Below are 21635 nucleotides of genomic sequence, written 5' to 3' on the forward strand. Positions count from 1 at the left end.
CAGGTAAAAGAGAAGTCTTCTGCCAAAAATATTCATCAGAATATGGAGCCCAGGGGAAGGGGTACAGACTGGGCTTGTTGGTGGGTTTTAAGAGGCTTAATAGGTGATGCCTCACTTGGGGTCCCTAGGACCATCATGGCTTCCAGTTAAAGGAGGGGAGTGGGCTGAAATGTGGAGTCCAGGGTAGCGGTGTGTGTGTGTCTCAGGGTGAGTCTTTAAGCACAAAACAACAACTTGTATTGACAAACTTCAATTAGCAACAGCAGTTAGCCAGAAGCAGAACTACAGAAACCAAAAAAGAAAGGTTAATGCATTTAGAGATTTTCCTAAAACTATGGATTTTCATGGCAGGTGGTGCAGTCTACATGTTGAATTTAATGACTTGAACAGTACTTCTATCATGGTATCAATTGTGTTAAGGTCTGAGTGTCTGTCACAAGTGTGAGTTATACATCTTTGGTGTCAGGAACCAAACTCAGGTTCTCTGGAGAGCAGTGTGGTGCTATTAACCCCTGAGCCTCTCCAGCCCCTGCATCAGATTTCCTAGTCCTATACTATTTTACACTTGTTAAGTATTTGTATATTGCTTTCTCTCCCTTTAAGTAGACTATCCACTGTGAGCAAACATAATACCTTCTCCCTCTCTGTATTTGGTAAATTATAAACTTTTGTGTTAATGCTATCAGTGCTAGTATGGAAGACCTCATGATTTTTTTTTGGTCTCTAGTGCTTGCTCATAATCCTTGACTCGTGACTGCATTCTTCCAATCTCCTTCTATTGCTGTGTGACCTTCATCTCATGCACGGCTCTGGGTGTCCTCTGTTCTTCTTACAAGAGCACCAACCATTGGAATTGTAATCCACACTAATTCATCTTTCACAGTCACTTTCCTTAAATTTGCAAACACCCAATTTCCAAACAGGCAGGCCCACTTTGAGAGTCCCAGCAGACCAAAGATTCCAAATTTTGGGAGTCATCATTCAACCCAGCACAGTGGTGATTGACTGGGTTGTAATAAGACACCCCTCTTTCGTAACTGACCAGCGACCCAGTGACATAGAATCTAACATTGGTGGCTATTTTTTTTTTTTAAAGTCCTCTGAAATTGAAACTATAAAATCATGCTGTGGGCCATTCTAAAATGATTCCACATCTCACCTCTGTTTATTTATCAAATGGGAAACTTGTGGACGAAGGCTAAATAAACCCTCAAATATTATATAGTTTTCTTTTTGGCTATCTCAGAAGATTGCCTCGGAAAGGACTTGTATCACCAGATGAGAATCGTACTTTTTTCTTTTTTGTTTTGTTTTTTGTTTTGTTTTTCGAGACAGGGTTTCTCTGTAGCTTTGGAGCCTGTCCTGGAACTAGCTCTTGTAGACCAGGCTGGCCTTGAACTCACAGAGATCCGCCTGCCTCTGCCTCCCGAGTGCTGGGATTAAAGGCGTGCGCCACCACCACCCGGCTCATACTTGGTTCTTTACTTGAGATGCAGTCATTTTTGAAACGGTACCACTTCTTCTGCTTTGTATATCACTTTGCTTTTGGGATGACTTTGCGGTTTGGATGACTGGTAGTAATTTTTGGAAAGATTACTAATTTTCTCTTTCATGAAAATCTAACTACTGAAAATTCACATTAGCTCACTGTAAAGTAATGATAGATATCTCATGTGAATAAAAATGATGTTAGAGAAAGGTAAGTTTAAATATCTAATATTAATAATATCTGAATTTTATATATTATCCTGTGTGTGTGTGTGTGTGTGAGCCAGAGATAACCTCACACGTGATTTCTTAGGTGTCAATCAATCTACCTTGTTTTTGAGACAGGGTCACTCACTGGCCTATAACTTCCCAATTAGATGAAACTGACCACAGTGCCCTGGGGGGGGGGGGGGGACTCAGGTACTCATGCTTGTACAGGAAGCTCTTTTTTATTTATAAAAAAATACCAATCTAAGTTCCCACTCCCTCTCCTCCTTCCATTCCCTCCACACACCCTCCCACCCCACCCCCATCTAATCCTCAAAAGGGTAAGGCATATTGCTTTGTGGAAAGTCCAAGGTCCTCTGTACTATATCTAGACTGAGCAAAGTATCCATCCAAAGAGAATAGGATCCCAAAAAGCCAGAACATGCAGTAGGGATCCTGGTGCCACTGCCAGTGGCCCCTCAGTCTTCCCCAGCCATGCAAATGTCAACCACATTCAGAGGGACTAGTTTGGTCCTATGCTGGCTCCTTCCCAGTCCAGCTGGAGTTGGTGAGCTCCTATTAACTCAGGTAAGCTGTTTCAGTGGGTGAACTCATCATGGTCTTGACCTCTCATGAAGTTCTTTATTGACTTAGGCATCTCCCCAGACACCACCAATCCTATGTGGGTTTTTCCAAATTCAATAAAAATATGTCAATATGATTGCAAATCAGTAGTATAATAATATCACAGCCAAGAGTCTTACCTTGATGTAATCCACTGACCTTGCTCAGTCTTCCGCAGCACTATGTTTGTGTGTACATATACGTACAGTCTTTATTTGTGTGTGTTCAGTTTTATTACATGTGTAGGCTTGTGAATCTATCACCACAGTCATAGTACAGAACATCACCACCACAAAGGACTCTGGTATTGCTCTTTCTGCAAGTATGTGTGTGTGTATGCATGCGTGTGTGTGTGCATGTGTGTGTGTGGGATGAGGTGTCAACCCTGAATATCTTTCTCAGTCATTCTCCAACCTTTATTTTATTTTTTTAAAGACAAACTAGCAAATGAACCGGAAGCTCACCAATAGGCTAGACTGGCTGGCCAATGAGCTATTGGAATCTGCCTGTCTCCATCTCCAGCTCTATTGGAGACAGATGCAGGCCACTGCGTCACCTCTGTATGTGAGCCTCTGTGATCTGAACTCAGGTCTTAATGTTTGCATGGCGTTCAGTTCGTCCACTGAGCCATCTCCCCATCTGCCTGCACAGGCATTTTGAATTTAAATTTTCTCTGCAAATCTCGCTGAGTTCTTCTCCTCATGGCAGCCTGGTATGTTTCACTTGGGATGCCTAGTCTCCCCTGGGAAAGCAGGTGAACAGTCATGCAGTGTTGCAAAGTCAAGCTGGATGGCCCTGGAGGAAGCTGATGCCCTTGGTCCCCTTAGCATCAGACACTGACTAATTGAGCTAACTGGCCAGAGATAAGGACTTCATTTCGAATAACAAATTAACAGTTTCCCATAACTCCAATAATGCATGGCTCTGATCCCATGAAATTGCATCTCTGACAAACTGGCTGCACTAGAATTTACTCTATGTGAAATGATTGCACTAATTACTTTCTCTTTATGCTTTTATAATCTGCTGGCTGGCAATAACACTTGCAGGGCAGTCATGCACTAATGAGGAAAGCTGTCCAAGCTCACGCCTTGGGTCATTAGTAAATAGCTTCCAGGGTCAAAGGGTAATTTTCCCCTTGTGTGGATGGAGAAGCTGGTGGCGGGCATGTGTGTTCTTTCTCTTGAATCCTTAGGTGCTAACGAGAACTGGAGATTGACAGAAGAGAGTTTGCCAAGGTTGAGCATTTTTATAAGCACGTCGACCTTTTTTCTTTTGGTGTGAGTAATCAGATGTGAAGATGTTTCTTCTTTTTATCCACGTCCTGCCTCATTTTCCCTTCTCTTCCTCCCCCTGAAGCAGGACAGAAAGACAGGGTCATGGGGTCAGTTTGAAGCTGCTGCCACCTGAGAGGAAAGAATTTCAGCACAGCTCCCATTTGCCGTGAAGGCTATCACATAGACTATTCCTTCCACATGCAAGTATGGAAAAGGGTAACATAACATACCAGGGAAGCAGGTTTAAGGCTTGTATGCACATGGCTTTGAGTCGAGCCTCATTCCTCTCCCAGATGCACATTGGAAATCAAAAACAAACTGTAAGCTTTGTTTAGTGATTTCCCACTTTCCTGAACATCTACCATCTAGGCTCTTGCCTTCTCAATTGTAATCCAGCCTGACCTCTGAGGAACTACCCTCAGATCTCATTTAGGTTCCTTAGAGACCCTCTGAAGATACTAATTTCAAAACTACCCAAATCCTAATATGCTCACTATAAAGACAATGAAATGTTCTCAACTGCCATGCAAGACCACCCAGCATACAGGCGTGTAGTGTGACTCTCAAACCCACACCCATAATGTTGGTGGGTCTCATTTACTCTCAACTCTCTTCCTCAAAATCTGCATTATACTAAGGATGCTTTCTAATGAACCCCAGCTCTGTTTCATGCTGGCCTTGACATTATTGGCCTTGTGCAGGACACTAGGGTCTGGTTTTACCTATCAAAATTACTAGAAGATTCTGAGAAGTTCTCAGGTTGCTGGGGGTGACAGTGTGGTGCTGTGCCTCTGCCTCCACAGACATTGGTCCTCTTCACACACGCGCATGTGTGCATGTATTGCTGCTAGCTTGCTGTTTGGGGTCGCATTGTCCTGGTGTCTTTAAAAAGTTTTGGACTAATCTGTACAGTGTCTCACAACTTTTTGGGGGGCCATGAAAATCAACCGTTGCCAGGGATGCTGGGAAGCCAGCTGCTAACACAAAACCAGCTCTCACTCAAGAATAAGAAGTAGTTTATTCCGGAGCCAAACACGAAGACCATGGATCAGGAACACAGATTTAGGTTTAACCATGGAAGGAGTTACATGAGATTTTACTAGTTATAAAACAACAACAAGTCATAAACCAAAGTACTTACAAAATCATTGATGGGCGCTAAGGCAGGCATGTTATAGCCAAGTGGGAAAAACTCTCTTGTAGGTTTCAGGTGTTATGTGATGACATTCGTAGCATTTGGATTTGTGAAAGCTGATGGTCTCTTAAGAATGCACTGTAAGGTTTTGATCATCACAGGATATTCATTAGGTCAGTCACAGATGTGGGCAGTACTTGCCTTTAAAGGGACCAAACATAGCCCAAGATAACCAGGTTCTGGTCTAAGACGTTTTGGTTCTCTATAATCTTGAAGATTATTCATTTTGCCTGGTAGAGTCTTTTAACATAGGTGCAGATTCTCTCTCTTCTTCATTTCCCCTCTCCTCTCTTCTCCTCTGCTCTCCTCTTCTCTCTTCCTCCTCCTGTTCCTCCTCCTCCTCCTCCTTCTCCTCCCCCCCTCTCAATTTCAGTTTGCACACATTCTCTGAAGCACCATTGCAAACCAACCCATTGGTCTTCATGCCAGGTAAGAGAAATCTTACCACAAGTCGTGAAGTTTGGTGTGTAGCTTTCTGAAGAGCAGGTGGTATTTTTTCACAGTTTCGACAAAGACTCTTCAGGGAATGGAGCTACAGAGCACGTGTTAAAATGATTTTTTTTTTTTTTTGGCATATTTTGGACTTTGAGTTGCTCATTGTTTTTCTAAAGCTCACATCAAAATGGCAGTCATCCTTGAGGAATGTGAGTTGCTTTTACATTTGTAGCAGCTGCTTGCATTTGGTACTGATGCATTTGGTAGTGATTCCAGGTGATTCTGGGTGCAGGTGTAGAAGACATCATATTATTTCCAGTTCTAGAATCTTGAAAATATGATCTCACTCATGTGTATTCACTTGTACATATGCTGTTTTTAGATCTATTGATATGTATTTAGATTACGTGTATGTGTGTGCCCCAGTGTGTGCATACGCCATGTGAGCACAGTGCCTAAAAGAGGTCAGAAGAGGCTGTCAGATCCCCTAGAGCTGGAATCACAGGCGGCTATGAGCTGTGTGGTGTGGTGGAAACTGAACTGAGGTCCTCTGCAAAACAGTGTATACTCTTAACCTCTGAGCCCTCTCTCCAGCCCTCCCTATGGGTGTTCTGATTTATTTCCCTAAAGGTAAAGGAAAGGTATATAGGTAACTTACATTGTCATTAAGTTTTGTCACAGTGAAGTAAAATGGTTTTAAAAATATAGAAAATTCGAGGATGTGCAGGACTTTCTGGAAGCTGGAGAGCTCCTGCCTTGGAGAATCAAATAAACAGCTGTTGTAAGAATGTCCCCTCTACCCCAACCTTCTTTTTTGTCTGAAAGCTTGGGTAACTCACTCCAGCACACCTCCCTCTGAGTTTTGAGAGTTTTTCTTGAAATGAAAATATGATCCCAGGACTTCACCCACCACCTCCAGGTGTTCTTTACTTATATCCTCCCACCCTGTGTGTGTATAGAGGTCAAAGGTCATCCTTGGATATTGTTCCTCGATTTTATTTTGGAGACAAATCCCTTAATTTTACTTAGAACTCCCTGATTTTGCTAGGCTGACTGGTCAGCGAGCTCCAGGACTCTGCCTGTCTCTGTCTTCCCACAGTGGGGACTATAAATGGGCACCATTCCTGCTTGGATTATTAATATTATTAATTTATTTACATAATTATTATCTTATATACATAAATTTACATATTATTAATTTATATACACAAATACATATTAATTTATGTATTTGTTTGTTTATTTATTTTCCATCCCAGCCACAGTTTCTCCTCCCTTCTCTCCTCCCAGTCTTTCCCCCACCCACTTTGTACCCACCCTCAAATCCACTCCCCTTATATTTTTGTTCAGAGAAGAGCAAGTCTCACATGAGAATCAACAAAACATGGCATATCAAATTGCAGTAAGAATAAGCACTTCCTTATGTATTCAGTCTGGGCTAGATGACCCAGTATGAGGAGTAGGATTCTAAAAAGCAGCAAAAGAGTTGGAGATAGCCCTTGCTCCCACTGTTAGGGGTTCCACAAGAGGACCAAGCTACACAACTATACCATATATGCAGAGTGCCTTGTAAGTTCCATACTGGATCCCTGGTTGTCGATTCAGTCTGGGGGAGCTCCTGTGAGCCCAGGTTAGTTGATTCTGTGTGTTTTCTTGTGGTATCCTTGTGGTATCCAGAAAAACCAATAGGACAGGCACTAAAATTGACAATTAATAAAAGGGACTCATGAAATTAAAAAGTTTCTGTAAGCAAAGGACATGTCAATAGGACAAAATGACAGTATATAGAATGGGAAAAGATCTTCACCAACTCTGCATCCAACAGAGGGCTGATTTCCAAAATATATAAAGAACTCAAGCAACTAGATATCAACAAACCAAATAATTCAATTAAAAATGGGATACAGGTCTATCCAGAGACTTCTCAGCAGGAGAATTTCAAATGACTGAAATACACTAAGAATGTTCAACACCCTTAGTCATCAAGCAAACGCAAATCAAAATGACTCTGAGATTCCGTCTTACAACTGTCAAAATGGCTAAGATCAAAAACACAGCGACAGCTCATGCTGGAGAGGATGCAGAGCTTTTGATTATTTTTAACATGCATGATGGGGACTAAACTCAAGTCCTTGGGCTTGTACAGCAAGCCCTTAATAGACAAAGCCACCTCCCCAGCCCCATCTTCAGGTGTTAATCCAGGGTCTTCTTCTGTATTGAATCATATTGTAATATTATTTCTAATTTTGTATAATGTGCATTATATGTATCCTTTTTTCATAAAGAACAGGTGTCTCCTTATAAAGTCTTCTAAAGTGGACCATGCAGGAACATGTAGATCAAGCCCAGCCTTTGGTCTGACTCAAACACCCGCAGTCCATTTGCATCTCCCCTTTACGCCATCTACTTAGTATTCCAGATGCATACATTGAATGGGCTGTTACTAAGATGCTCTCTCCAGTCTTCTACCCTTACAACTGTAGCCCTTGGAAGTTCTGTCCTGATTGCACTTACCTGCTCAGGCATAAATCCTGAATGTCAACCCTTGGGGACGCCTCTCTGACCCTGTACTGCCTGAGCTGTCACAAAGCATTTTATGATAATTAAATTATGAAGTAGCTTCCCAATAGATATTAAACTCTTTGAGGTCAGTTTTCACGCCTTCTAATCCTTGATACCTGTATCTAGCAAAGTGTTGATTATATTGTTAAGGTATGTTAGATACAATGCCATCTTCCTGGAAGTTTACATATGAACATTTCTTATCAAGGATGTTTTTGTAGAAAATAAACTTTGCTTCAGGCTTTTGGAGGAAGCTTGGTGGCTAAGGGCTTGCTTGCTCTGCAGATGCGAGGACTGGAGTTCTGATCCCCAGAGCCCAGATAAATTTGGAGTGGGAATGGTGGTTTGCCTATCATCTCAGCCTTAGAAGGAAATAACGGGGATCTCCAATGTGAGTGTGACTAGCTGTGTTAGTGAACTTTAAGTTCAAGAGTTCTGCTTCAATCAATAAGGTGAAGATTTTTTTAAAAATATTTATTTATTTAGTATACAATATATGCCTTCAGGCCAGAAGAGGGCACCTGACCTCATTATAGATGGTTGTGAGCCACCATGTGGTTGCTGGGAATTGAACTCAGGACCTTTGGAATAGCAGGCAATTCTCTTAACCACTGAGCCATCTCTGCAGCCCCTAAGGTGAAGATTAATGGACAATAATCCCTAACATTATTTTGGGGCCTCTACCTACACACATGCAAAAACTTTCACACAGACACATGCACACACCATAAACACATGAAAAATGGAAAAAAAAAAGAAAAAAATCAAAAATAAAAAACAGATTTAATCCAAGGGTTGTGTTGAAACCATGTCCCCTCACCTTGAAGCAAACGGGAGGTCAGTGGCCTTAGCTTGGGCCTTCCCACTACTTTCCATCTTCTCTATCGAGTGCGAAATGGCTTCTTGAGTAGGAGCAGGCTATATTTAACGACCAGCTTTCCTTCCTCTGATGAGGTATAGGCATGTTGTCAACCTTTTCCACATCCCCCAGTTTCATTTCCGATGTGAGCGATTACTCTGTCAAGCATGTTGAGAGCTGACTAGTCTTTCCTTTCTTCTATATCCACACAAAATTTCCTCTCATTTTACAAGAATGAAGTGACCTTAATTTACAGAGGTTTTCATAGCTATTTGAGCCCAAGACTTCTTTAAACCACCCTCTCTTGGACTCCGTAGCTGTTATTTGAGAACTCTGATAGCACATTCTACGTGTTATGACCTCAGTAGTACAAAATTCTTGCTTGGATTGAGTTTGGAAAATAAGGCACAACGTTACTTTTGGTGTCCTTTAGTGGAAGGTCTCAGTCCTGTTTGAATTTCCCTGGAGTTGTGCTTAGTAAATATTTGATCTTCCTTCCTTCCTTCCTTCCTTCCTTCCTTCCTTCCTTCCTTCCTTCCTTCCTTCCTCCCTCCCTCCCTCCCTCCCTCCCTCCCTCCCTCCCTCCCTCCCTTCCTCCCTGTCTTCTTCCCTTCTTTTGTTCCTTTCTTTGCATGTGTTTGTCTGGGATGTATGTATATGTAATTGATATGTGTATATGTGGATGCAGTTGTGCACACAGAGGCAGAGAAGGACACTAGGTGACATGATTCATCATCTTGCCTTACTCCTTTCTGAGAGGGTTTCTCACTTAGCTAGAGAAAGACTGACAGCCAATGAGCCCCAGTGGTTCTCCTGCTTCTGCCCCCTACAGAACTGGGCATACAGATGTGCCTGTGGCTGTGCCTGGGTTTTCATGTGGGTAATGGGATCCAAACATAGGTCCTGATATTCACACAGCAAGTGGTCTTATACACCAAGCCATCTTTCTAGCTTGTCTTTATTCTTTTGACTTACCTAGAAAATAGTGTGTGGAGGGGTACAAAAGTTTAACAAATACATGTTTATGTTAAGCTCTGTCTTTTATGGAGTACATGTTCCTGTAACAATCTAACGATTCATGGTCTCCTTCATTAGGAAATATATCTTTGTAGCAGCAGACAATGAGAGAAGATTCCAGCTTTTGCAGATCTCTTTAGGTATGGGTTCCAATGTAACAAAAGGATATTCTTCTCAAGAGAAGCAGAGATTTCTGAGCCTTATGTTTTTGCTTTGAGCAAATAAGTCAACCTGGAATTTATTGATTAAATTGTCAACATTTGTTCAGCCATATTTTAAACTATCTTTCAAACCCTACTTTTTTGAGGTGTGTCTGTGTTATGTATTATGTATATGTGCGTATGTATGTGTGTGTGTGTGTGTGTGTGTGTGTATGCTCATGTAGGCCTATAGTCCCTGTTACTCTAAAACCCAAGTCAGGATTATTACAAATTTAAGAACTGCCTGGTCTACAGAGTGATTTCAAAATCACCTTGGACAAATTAATGTGACCCTGTCTCGAAATATGTCTTTCTTGGTAGTTCTACTGCTAATTTTTGAGAAAGGCCATTTCAATGAGCCTGATGGTCACTGATTGGGCTAGGCTATCTGGTTAACAACCCCAGGCATCCATCTGTCTTCACCTTCCTATTTGCTGGGATTACAAGTTCATGTCACAATGCCTGGTATTTTCTCATTGTTTTTTGAGACTCTAAGGCCCTAATGCATGCATGACAAATACTTTACTGAATGAGACAACTTTTTTAGCCCCTAAAGTTGGGCTTACTACCTAGTCTAGGTTGAACTTGACTTCTAGGGGCTATGTGAATATCAGCAGTTACTTCTCCTAAGCACCTAAACCAGACTCCCTCTAGGAATGCTTTTCTCATGCTGTGCATCCTTATGGGAATCTAGAAGGGACTTTGATTGGATTTGACTTCTCATCAGAACAATGTCTGGGGGAAGATGGCATAAACAAAGATGGATTATAAGGATTCAGAAGAAGCAAAAGAATGTGGCCAGAGATGATTAGGTGATAAGAAAATATTCAAGGAAGAAGTGTTGTCTTTTGTTTGTTTTGCTTTGTTTTGTTTAATAATAAGTGTAATATAAAATGGGCAGTCAAAGAAACATGCCCTGACCCTGAAACCAGAACCAGTGAAAGAAACACACTTTACTGCTGAAAACAGAACCAAAGATACATACCCTCACCCTGCTACAGGATCTAAAGAAACACACTTTGGCCCTGAAACCAGAGTCAGTGAATGAAACACACCCTGTCCCTGAAACCAGAATCAACAGGTTAAATAGGGTAGGTGAAAGAAACACACTTTGGCCCTGAAACCAGAACCAAAGAAACACAGTCTGAACCTGATCAACTCAGAAAACAAAAAACAAAACAAAACAAAACCAACCAATCCCTTATCACAAAACCACACAATCCCAGAGCCTAAAATTCAGCCAATTTCTGAGCTTGTCCAAGCTCAGAGATTGAAATCTGAACAATTCTCACCCTGAAAATCTCCACCCTGGAAAACTCTGCCACTAAGAAGCCCGATATAAGTCCTGTACCTGCTGCTGCCTTTCCCACCATGGCAGAGGCAGTCACCCTTCTGTATTTTTCACTCCCAATACATCTGTTGAATGAAGTTTGGGTGAGACCTTCTTTGGGGGGAAATGGAACATAGCAGAGAAGTAACATCTTTCTCCAAAGCTGGAGCAGAGCAGAACTGTGACATTCTCACTGGGGAAACCCTCTCCTGCTGGAGCAGAGTTGTTGTATTGAGGAAACTTTTCTCTGGAAAAGGGATGTAAGCTACTAGGCTTATGGTGACTTTGTGGTATTCCTTGGTTCCCAACAGTCGGGATTCCTTTACATCTGAGCTGCGATGCTTACAATAAGTACAATTTAAATAGATGGAAATGACGAGGAGTTCTTCCCAAATACCAGAATTTCCAAGGTAGAAGCCAAAAGAGTGGGTGTTAGTGGGGCTGAAGAGATGGCTCAGAAGTTACAGGTGTTTGCTGCTCTGGCAGAGGACTTGTTAATTGACCCAGCCGCTGTGGGAAGTAACATTCCCGGAACTGTGTAAGAATGAATGACCTAGCTGATCAAGAAAGCAGACAGCATGGGCAAATTCTTTTTCCTACTCTTGACTGTGATATAAATCTTTGGGTTCCTGCCTTTTGATTTCTCCCTCAGTGGACTCTAACCTAGGACTATAAGACGTACAAATCCTCTCTTCTCTAAGCTGCTTTTTTGCTAGGCATTTTATAACAAGTGAAACTAGAACAAAACTCATGGGAATAACCTTTGGAGAGTTCGTCTGGGGTTACATTAAGGTCCTTAGAGAATAGCATTCTCTAATGGAAAGACAAATAGGGGTTCAGTATTGTGACACTGTATACCTCAGAGTAAAACTTTTTAAACACCATTTTTTTTTGTCTGTTTTCTTACTTATGGAGTAGAATAATAATACCTTGCAAGGTTGTTCATGGAATAAGTGGTAGTAAAGTCAGTGGTAATGGCTACCACTTGTTGAGCATTCAAATATCTGTACCTGGGAGGTGTTGGTGCTTAATAAAAGTGGCCATTTGTGGATCTTGAGCCTATAGTTCATGATCCTAGGGAAGCTAAGTAATAAGGTGAACCCAAAGAAAAACATATATAGAACCACCTGGAAATTGGAAACAGACAAAAATTTGGGAGCATAGGGCCAGAGGGTAGAAGGAAGAGGAGAAGGGGGATTGAGGAGAACTTGAGGGAATGGGATAGTCGAGATGGAGAAAGGACAGATACGAGAGCAAGAAAAGAGATATCTTGATTGAGGGAGCCATTATAGGGTTAGCAAGAAACCTGACTCTAGAAAAATGCCCAGGAATCCACAAGGATGATCCCAGCTAAGACTCTAAGCAATAGAGGAGAGGGTGTCTGCACTGGCCTCACCTTGTAGTTAGATTGATATATTAAATATCACCATAGAACCTTTGTCCAACAACATATGGAAACAGAGGCAATGACCCACATCGGAGCACTGGACTGAACTCCCAAGATCTACTTGAAGAGTGAAAGGAGTGAGAGTATGAGCAAGGAATTCAAGATCATGAGGATTTCATCCTCTGAGACAGTTTGCCTGAGCTAATGGTAGCTCACCAACTCCAACTGGACTGGGAGTGAATGAACATGGGAACAAACAAGTCCCTCTGAAGGTGGTTGACAGTTGGGGCAGACTGAGGGACCACTGGGATTTGTCTCTACTACATGTACTGTCTTCTTGGGATCCTATTCTCTTTGGATGTATACCTTGCTCAACCTAGATGTAATAGGGAGGGCCTTGGACTTTCCACAGGGCAGGGTGCATTGCCCTCTCTTAGGTTTGGAGGGGGTGGAGTAGGAGGGTCTGTGGAGGGAGTGGGCGGACAGGAGGGAGTGGGAGGACGTGAGGGAGTCGGAATTTGAATTGGTATTTTTTAAGTAATAAAATAATAAAAAATCAGAAACTTCAAAAAAAGTGGTCATTTGTTGATCCATTATTATTGTAATTATAACCACTTTGCTATTTAGAGTACCACACTGAAGGGTGAGGAAACTGTAGTGCATACTTTGTTGTTTGATGTCACTGAAAGGTAGGGGCTGTTTATGATCTCTGATGCATCAGGTATAGTGTGTCAAAACAGATGAGAACTTAACAAGATTTGACTTGAAGGAGATCACAAACTTCTCATCTTATTTCCTGTGACCCTAGTTACTGGAACACTGTCCTAGTTGCAAATAATTGCTAAGCTTATACAGTCTAGATTTGTCTGAGAAGAAAATCTCAATTGAGAAATTTCCTAGATTGTCTTGATTGTTAATTAATTTAGGAAAGTCAAGGCAGAGTTTCTCTGTGTCACATCTGCTGATCCCAAATTACCATTCACAATCTTAGTATTATTTATAAATGTTTGACTGATAGTTACTAGCTAACTCTTACATTTTAAATTAACATATTTCTAATCTACTCTCGGTCATGTGGTACTTTCCTCTACATAGTATTTTATCTTGTTTCTCTCTGCATTTACTCAAGATTCATTAGACTCTACCCTTCTCTTTCCCAGTATTCTATCTGCTCCCCCAAACCTGTCTAGCAATTGACCAATCAGCTTTTTATTAACAATGAGAATAACACATTTTCACAGTGTATAGAAGGATTATTCCACAGCATTCCCCCTTTTTGTCTAAATAAAGGAAGGTTTTAATTTTAACATAGTAAATTATATACAACAAACAGTTATCAATTAAGAATTACAGTTACAATATCTAGTCCTTTTGTATTTAGAAAATTTGGAGAAAATATTTTATTATCTATCTTATCTTTGTGGGTCATATACCTAATTTACTTTTTATCACAACTAAGGAAAACTAAAAGTTTAATTATTTAGTCTTTAACTAAGACCCCAGAAAGGTAAAATGTTGCCTAATTACAGGGACATATGGCTGCCAGAACAGTCACCCAAAATTCTTCTGTAACTTTGTAGCATCTAACTTTGTCCTACAAGCCTGGTATATCTGACGGACATTTTTGAGAAGTGAAGAATTTTGATAGACTGTCCTATCTTGTTCTGGAAAAATGCAGCAGTCACATTTTTGTATCCTGCTGGTTCAGTTTGGACAGTATACTGTCAGCAAAAGAGGCAAGGGCAGTTTTTTTCTCAAATGGCTAACTTTCGCCATAAAGAAAGCAAACTCCATACAGAGATTCCTTGATGCCTATTATCTTCATTTGAAGTAAATTGGTGCTATCAGAAGCAGACATGTCTCATTGTAATGAAAAACCTTAGGTTTTTAAACATATTAAATGTCATATTCTGTAGGTCTTTGAAGTGTTTGAAGACCATCTCTCTAAATCTATCTGTATATGACTGAAAACATAACTAACATGACTATAAGTTTCACTATTAAAAAAGTTTGACTATTATAGATGACTATTAGTCTGTATTTCTTAATTATAGATTACATTTTTAAAATGAGCTGCAAAAATACAATACCCCTAGGAAGAGTAGAAACATATATACAGTATAACAAAATTGACTTTAAATTTGTATTAATAAACCAAAATCCATACCAGCATAAAATATTTTGAGATTGATAGTTTTTAGATTAAAATAGATCTAATGATATACCTACCTTTTTATCCTATCATTTCTATACCACTTTGGATTTTGTATGAGTACTACTTAAGCATGAACCTGTGAATAAACCAGAGAATAAGTCAACAAGCAGTATTTCTTCCAGATTCCTGTTTTGAGTTCTTTCCCTGACTTCCATTAATAATGGAATGTGGTCTGGAGAAAGAATCCAAAGAAGGCTTTTCTTCAATATCTCTCTTAGCCAGGATGCTTCCTAGTCATAGGAAGATGACAGTTGGTGCTGTTGTGGTTGGGTGTGAATGTTCCCCCACAGGCTTGCATGTTTGAGCACCTGGTCCTCAGTTGGTGGCATTGTGTCGGATGGCTGTGGAAGTTTTAGGAAGTGAAGCCTTGCTAGAGGAGGAGGTAGGTTATTAGGGTCATACATTGAGATTTTATATAGATTAGGCCTACCTTCTCTCTGCTTCAGACTGTGAATTCTGTGTGACTAGTCATTCTCTCCTTCCTACCTCAGGGCCTTCCTGCCAAGACTGAGAAACAAAGCTGTAAATGGGAATGAACCTTTTCTTCTCAAAGTGTTCCCTGTCAGGCATTTTTCACAGACATAAGAAAAGTGCCTCTCATGTGGGTTTCTGTACCAGTTTCTTCTCCTCTACTTAGAAATCTTATATCGATGCATCTTTCTAGATGATCAAGTCTACATATTAAGCAATTCCCTCTTTCTGCTTTCTTATTGACTTCAAAATGCACTAGTTTTTTATTATTGTTTTCACCATATATATGATGTATATGTATAGTCTCTCTCTTTTTAAAAAGAATTCAGTTATTTTATTTGTCTGCCTATAGAAGAATAAATGAACCTGAGTTTCACTTTTTCTGGAAGGATGATGAGTCTTCCAAATCAGATCACTACAGCAACATCTCTGGATGGTCCCATTATAGGCAAATGCTGAAAAAGCCCCTTCACCCTGCAGCCTGTTTACTCTTCATGACAGTATGTCAAGCAGACAGCAATTGCCTTCACCTTGTAGATTTTAAAGAAACTAGGCAGATACAGAAATTACCCTGACTTTGTAGATCTTAGAGGAATAGAAGAATAGAGGCAGACATAGAGATTACCCTTACTATGTAGATCTTAGAGGATGAGACAGACAAAGAGATTACCCTCACTTTCTAGATTTTAGAGGAATAGAAGAACTGAGGCAGACATGGAGATTACCCTGACTTTATAGATCTTAGAGGAATTGAGGCGGACACAGGGATTACCCTCACTTTGTAGATTTTGGAATAAAGGAACTGAGGCAGACACAGAGATTGCCCTCACTTCATAAATCTTAGAGGAAATAAGGCAGAAAGCAGACATCAGAGTTAGGAAGATGGGAACCCAGATGTAAACCCAGGGCTTATAATGAGAGAGCTCCTCAATGACTCCATTATGTAAGGTTTAGCTGTGCCCCCGAAATCCTCTTTATTAATTTGCCATTTTGGAGATATTCTATTAGAAATTCCACAATATGGTCAGTAAAGGAGTGTATATTCATGATTCCTTTTTCTCATGCATTTTTCAAGGATTCAGGTATTGTAACATGAGGTCCTGCATGTTAAGGTTTCTGTCCTGCCCAGTTCTCACAGCCGGTAAGCCCCAAAGAAAATAACACAGAGGTCTCCATAAGTTATAAACTTATTGGCCCATTAGTTCAGGCTTTGTATTAGCTCTTATAACTTACATAGTCCATTATTCTAGTATATGTTAGCCACATGGCTTGGTACCTTTTTCAGTGGGGCAGGTCATATCCTGCTTCTTCGGTGGTCTGGGTAGGACTGCAGGAAGAACTTCCTTCTTCTTACCAGTATACTCCTGATCTCATTGCCCCATCTCTTCCTGTCTGGTTGTCCAGCCTATACTTACTGCCTGGCTATTGGCCAATCAGCGTTTATTTAAAACATAATTGACAGAATGCAGAATCTTATTTTGTATTTTTTGAGAGGTAATCTCACATTCGAGATTGGCCTTGAGCTCATTTATGTAGTTGAGGATGACTTGAACTTCTGATCCTCCTGCCTCTACTCCTCTTGTACTAGTATTGCAGGTATGTATCACCATACTTAGTATTGGGAATGAAAACCAGGGCTCTGTGCATGCTAAGTAAGGACTCTACCAATTTAGTTACATCCCTAGCATTTACAGAGCTTCAGAGAAATTATAATCTAACTGAAGCACTCTGAGACATTAATATATAAAATAATTTAATTCAAATGCACTGGTGCATGCTTAAGGATCTAGTTGAGTGTGATAACACTGGGAAGGGGCCCCCAGTGTGACTGTGGATGTTAAGCAAGTACTCACTGCTTGTCTTTTCTGATCTTGACCTTAAACAATGGGTGGAGATTGAATGGTACAGAAAGGGAGGGGTGGTTAGCATGCAACCAAGATTGATAACTGAACAATGCCAGGAGTTTTTTGCTGAGAAAACCTGGCAATTGTTAAGTTCCTCAGCATGCAAATTTCCTTGCAGGAGAAATTTCTTTCAAATCACTTTTCACCATCTTATGATACCAACAAGGTTGCAAGATTACAGATCGAGAAATTATAGGCTCAGGGAGACAGAACTGTTTTGGAAAGCACTGTGCACAGAAGGGCAAAACCTTTCCTTACCCTCGGAGGGCTGAAGCATCATTTATGGCCTAACTTACTTTTGAGTTGCTGGGAAACTCTGCAAATATAACCTCAATTCTCCTGTGTCTTGACCTCTGCCAATGCTTCGTACTGTATTTGTTCATAAAGGTGACTTTCTTCTTAAAGAACAGATTGATTTAATTTTTGTTCTTCAAAAACTCTTACTGTGTAAGTCAAATCTACAAGCTTTCAGAGCTCTGTTTTTTTCTTCTGGGGTGAGGGAATTGTATCTTTCTTGTGGTGACATTTTTTTTTGTTTCTGTGACAAAAGACCCCTCAAAAGTAGCTTAAGAAAGTGAGGGTTTATTCTGAATCACAGTTTTAGGGTGCAGTCCACCATGGTTGGGAAGACATAGTAGTAAGAGAGTGAGGCATCTCTCTTCTTTTTTTATTTTAATGTGTGGCATGTGTGTGTATGAAGGTGTGTGAATTAATGTGTGTGATAAAGAGAGACAAGAGACACAGAGAGACAGAGAAACAGAGACAGAGACAGAAAGAGAGTGAGCTTGCGAGAGAGGCTACAGACATCAATGTTGAGTGTCTTCTTCAGTTACTCTCCACTTCAGCTTTTGAGGCAGAATTTCTCACTAAATAAGGGGCTTGCTGCTCAGTGACTTGGCTAGACTGGCTGGTCAGTGGACCCCAAGGCTCTACTCATCTAACATCCTCAGATCTAAGGTTTCAGGTGTACACTGCTGTGCCTGACTTTTTACATGGGTGTGGAGTTCCAAACTTAGATCTTCATGCTTGCCCACTAAGCACTCTGCCAACTGTGCATCTCTCAGCTTATTTGTTGGATGCTTTTTCTGCATTCTGTGGTGGTGCTGCCCACACTCAGAGGAGATCTTCCTACCTCGGCGAATACAATCTAGACTCGTTGTTCTTACTGACACGCACCACCTTTGTGCTCATGGTAGATGCCATTGTTGTCATGGTTGACTCCACAGAAATTCAACATCTGGAACTCCAAAAGTAGCATCATGGGACTGTGGCATGTTTAGTGTTACCCAACATACATAACTTCTGAAGGCAATTTCCCTTTACAACAGAGCCAAGGAATGACTGTCTCATTCAGACTCTGTCTAATGCTACATTTTAACTGTTTGGGGGGAAGATAGCTTTAATCTAGCCACATGTGTGTGTGTATACATGTGCATATGTGGATATATGCATGTGCAGGGGGAGTCACAAGAAAAATTGAAATGTGACAATTACCTTTTTCTTAGTTTTTAAAGTGCATTAAATTTATAGTTAATGTGTATGTGTGTGTATGTTTATATGTACATGTGTGTGTACATGTTTATGTGTGTAAGTCAGAGGACACATATGAAAGTTAGTTCTCTCCTCCTACCATGTGGGTTCCAGGGATTGAAATCAGGCTGCCAGCCTTGGCTTCAAGCACTTTTACCCACTAGGTGTTATTGGCAACAAGTTAGTCTAAATTAATTAAATTTTTGATTATGTATTTCATACAAGCATGCATTATACTATGTTCACATTTACCTGCTGCCCTGCCCCAGCTATTAGTTCTCCTCCACTCATTCCAACCTTCTTTGCTTTCCAAACTTTCCTCCTGGTCATGTTCTCACATATTGTGAGACAAGGTCATTGTGATAGTTAGCTGTAATTGTCAGCTTGACACAACCTAGAACCCTCTGGGGAAAGTCTCAGTGCGGGAATGTCTGGGGAGACTGTAGTAAGTTAGTTGATGTCTTGCCCACTGTGGGAAGCACCATTCCCTAGACAGGGGATGTAAGGGTTACAGTTCTCAGAGGAAAGGAATCCTGGCAGTTGGCAGCCAAGGAACATTACAAAGTTACACTGCACAGCAAACCTCACACGGAAATTTATTGGGAAAGACACATTGTTTGGGAGAGAAGCAGTAAAGAATGGAGCAAGAGTCAGACTTTGTATAAGGTTTTTCTTTTTCTCTCTTTTTTTTTTTCTTTTTCCGACAGGGTTTCTATGTATATAGGGATTCCTTAGGGTGAAGCATTGAGTTCTCCAGGGTAGCCTGGGATTGGAGGGATTTTGTGGGCTAATCGTGGGGCAAGCTCAGAAATTGGTGGGATTTTTTGTGGCCTGGTCCTGGTTTTGTTTTGTTTTTTTGGGTTTTTTGTTTGTTTTTTCCCTTCAGGGCAGAGTTTGACTCCTGCATCTTGAGAGGCTGAAAATGGCCATTAAGGCATTTAGAATAGTCTGTGGGTGGGGCCTGGTGTTTGGAGGTTCTCAGGGCTGGGGCCTTGCCTCCAAGTGCCTCAAGGGGCTTACAGTGGGTCCTGAACTGTTTGAGCAGAGACAGTGAGCTGAGCACAAGCAAGGAAGTGATCATCTCTGCATTAATTTCCCCCTGGTCTTGACTGTGGATGTGATGTGACTAGCTATGTGAGGTTCCTGCCTTGAATTCTCCACAATTACAGACTGTAACCTGGAACTGTGGGCTGAAATAAACCATTTTCTCCCTTAAGCTGTCTTTTGTCAGGCTGTCCTGGCATAGCACTAGAAATGAAACTCGGACAGGCACATAGTCTAGCTTGGAGGACAGAACATATCTTTATCAAGTAGAATGAGAGCCCACCAGTATTTTGTGTGTGATGGAGAGACTTATGCTTCAGCTTGGCTGTCCTAGGGATACCAGGGACACACTGTTTCTGAGGTGAAATAAAATCAGTGGATTCTCTAGAGATTGCTGGGTTCTATGAGAGTTACCCTCAGTCAACCCAGTGGGGGCATGAACAAAGCAATGAGCAGAGGCAGCAGAAACACACACACACATACATAGACACACACACCCCCACCCCTCTTTTCTGCCTCCAGGCTTGTGTTAGGGATGCTCAGCTCATCTGTTTACACATAGAAATTCCCATGACCATTTGCTTGAGTTCTTACATTTTTGGGCTAAGACGGAATGACATGATGGATCTTCTTGATTTACCCATTGTTACACGTGATATTCTATAGTCTCCACATTCATACAAGTTGACTTCTTATAATAACATATATGTACATTTAGGAGTTCTCTCTCTCTCTCTCTCTCTCTCTCTCTCTCTCTCTCTCTCTCACACACACACACACACACACACACCAATGATTAATGAAAAAAGAGGCCATAAATATCAAAGAGAGAAAGAAGGGGGTGTAGATATATGGGAGGGTTTGGAGTGAGGATAGGGGGAAGGAGTAATTATATTATAATCACGATCCAAAGGAGGAGCAGAAGGAGAGTGAGCACGAGCAAGGAACTCAGGACTGCGAGGGGTGCACCCACACACTGAGGCAATGGGGATGTTCTATCGGGAACTCACCAAGGCCAGCTGGCCGGGGTCTGAAAAAGCATGGGACAAAACCGGTCTCACTGAACATAATGGACAATGAGGACTACTGAGAACTGAAGAACAATGGCAATGGGTTCTTGTTCCTATTGCACGTAATGGCTTTGTGGGAGCCCAGGTAGTTTGGATGCTCACCTTAATAGACCTGGATGGAGGTGGGTGGTCCTTGGACCTCCCACAGGGCAGAGAAACCTGCTTGCTCTTTGGGCTGAGGAGGAAGGAAGACTTGATTGGGGGAGGGGGAGGGAATGGGAGGTGGTGGCGGGGAAGAGGCAGAAATCTTTAATAATTAAATAAATTAATTAATAAAAAAATAAAAGAAATATTAAACAGTAATTATGTATGTTCAAGAAACACAAATACTGTTATAGAAGTGTTTGAGTGAAGGAGCAAATGAATGGTCATGAAGGCTCTTCATGCTGAGGCAGTGACGCGGGTACAAGAGAGCGTGTGGGGTGAGGAACTAGACAGTAGGAATGTCAGAACTCCTGCTCCCCAGAGACTTCCATCACCTCCCATGTCTTTCTTCATTTACCCCAGAAGCATGAGAACACTTATTTTCTATTTGTTTGTTTGCTTGTTTAGAGACAGGTTTTTACAGAACCCAGGTTAGAGTCCCTAATCTCTGTCTCCCAGATACTACGATTGCAGGAGGGCACCACATCTACCTTACATGGGAACTGGGGATCTGAACCCTGGTCCTTACGTGGCAAGTGCTTTAAACACTGAGCCATTTTCCCAGACTCCAAAGTGCACCATTTCTAGTGAACATTTTGGTGTGTTTTGACAAACGTGTTGTAAAGCACATCGCAATCAAGATACAGAATACTTTTGCGACTACACAGGGTCCTCT

This window comes from Chionomys nivalis, chromosome 5 (assembly GCF_950005125.1).
Source record: "Chionomys nivalis chromosome 5, mChiNiv1.1, whole genome shotgun sequence".
Lineage (NCBI taxonomy): Eukaryota > Metazoa > Chordata > Mammalia > Rodentia > Cricetidae > Chionomys > Chionomys nivalis.